Consider the following 2,500-nt stretch of genomic DNA (forward strand, 5'->3'; position numbering starts at 1 on the left):
AAACAATAAACCCCTCATAAAAAACAGAAACATCTGACCGAAAATACTATTAACGCTAACAAATGCGAACTCAGCAAGGTACAGATTCTGTTAGCTTGCTTTATGCAAAACAAATATTGATGAAAAAGCAAATAACTAAATATTGATACACAGTTTTCAGAAAGAGCAGAAGGAAGTTTCCGGGACGTTCGATCGAGAATAAAATATTTACGACATGAAAACAACATTAATTTTGAACCGTGAATATAGAATATAAAAAGTTACGATCAGCGACAAACATTTTGGGAGATTTTTGCTACGTTCAAGTAAATTGCAAAATCGAACGTGACATGGCCGGAATTCAGCGGGCGCCGTGATTAAGTTACCGCGGCATGTTTACTCGCCAAACAGTGAAGCATCTGTGTCAAATGATGGCAAGATACCGGGTTTTTGTAAGTTTCTTTTTCTGTCAAGTGTTATAAAGTTTGACAATGAAATGAGCGAAGTCAAAACAAAGATCACAATCGCCCAACTCTTGTTTATGCAAAGTCAAAATTTACTCTCCAAGACGATCATGACTAAAACACCACACGAGTACATACGGGTAACATACGAGTAACATACGAGTAACATACGGAACATACGGATACATACGAATACATACGACTGACATACGACTAACATACGGATACATACGAATACATACGAGTAATACGAATGTTTTTCTCATAAAGGAAGCTCTAGTTATAAGCCTTGCAAGCATTTTTCACGTCAGCAAACACGTACCCGGCTCAGTTTGAGGGGAGAGGGAGGGGATGTTGATCGACCCCCCAAGGCTTTCGTTAAATTTAGTCACAGTAAAATAAATTCACATGGAGTGCAAAACCCTTAAGGCGGCGAAAGACGAGATACAAAAACCCTCAACTTGTGGTGCAACATCGTTTCGTTGCAAGTTCTGGTCGATGTTTCGCGTTTTTCACTTTGCGTGATCAACTTGACCCGCAAAAAAAAACATTTGTTGCGAGTTGAAGAAATGCAGGGCGCTGAGTGGTTGATTTGCTAGTACAAGAGCACATTTGTTGCGCGACAAGTTGTGAGCTTGATGAAAAACGAGCAACAAAGCCAAGATTTGTTGCTCAGAGTAGGTTCGCGCTCTACTTTTCGCAACAACTTTCTTCAACCCGCAACAAATGTTTTTGTTGCGCGACAAGTTGATCATGCAAGGTGAAAAACGGGAAAAATCGACCCAAACTTGCAACGAAATAATGTTGCGCGTCAAGTTGAGGGTTTTTGTACCTCGTATTTCGCCGCCTTTAGCTTGCGCAACAAGATGACAATATATTTTGGATGTTGCTCTCGTAGATGATTATGACTGTCAGGCCAGTTTACATTTAAGACACGTAAGGAAGTCAGAGCAGGTCTGTCATAATCTTTTACCCCATTTAAGCTTTCTGGCTTGATTTTGCACTGTTTTATCATAGGCAACTTAAGCTGAAATAGCGAAATCAAGATGGCGGATCTGATGACGTCAGATGACATCAGCGACATCCAAAATATATGGTCATCTTGTAGCGCAAGCTAAGATTTTTGCACTCCATGTGAATTTATTTTACTGTGACTAAATTTAACGAAAGCCTTGGGGGGTCGATCAACATCCCCTCCCTCCCCCCTCAAACTGAGCCGGGTACGTGTTTGCTGACGTGAAAAATGCCTGCAAGGCTTATAATTACAGCTTCCTTTATGAGAAAAACATTCGTATTACTCGTATGTATTCGTATGTATCCGTATGTTAGTCGTATGTATCCGTATGTTACTCGTATGTTACTCGTATGTTAGTCGTATGTATTCGTATGTATCCGTATGTTCCGTATGTTACTCGTATGTTACTCGTATGTTACCCGTATGTACTCGTGTGGTGTTTTAGTCATGATCCTCCAAGACGCGTACGACGTTATTTATCACCAGGTAATTCCATCATTTTGGAAATAGCAGCTACTTTATTATTCATCTGCGTCACAAGTTTTCACTGATTTTGGGGCTCATTTTGTTGAAACTCAAGCATGCTTCCAACAGGCCTGTGAACCCTTCCTGCTTACAGAGCAATACTAAAAAACTTCTCCCATATCACATTTCAACCTTAAGCTCGAAAATTCAATACACAACATGATATTATAATTCACAAAGGCAGAAAATACCACAGAATCCTTTTCCAGCGAAATATTTATTGAAACAAACAACATATTTGCTCTTAGAGGCGAAAACCTCTTCCTATTTCATTGCGTGCGTGAAGACAAGAAACTCAATCGTGTCAAATTACCATGAACTTCAGGTAAATATTACAGCTCACTTTGATTTCGTCTCGACGGGCGATAGATTGTTGTCGAAGTCCAGTGCTCGTCGCTTTTGAGATTCCTGCCTATTTTATCCAACTGACTTTCCATTATTGAGCTCCATAAGGGTATATTTTGTTTAAGGATCCACTAAAACGCCATTCGGGTTACATGACTTTCGACGCCATTGC

Source organism: Montipora capricornis, chromosome 3 (assembly GCF_036669925.1).
Source record: "Montipora capricornis isolate CH-2021 chromosome 3, ASM3666992v2, whole genome shotgun sequence".
NCBI classification, from domain to species: Eukaryota; Metazoa; Cnidaria; class Anthozoa; order Scleractinia; family Acroporidae; genus Montipora; species Montipora capricornis.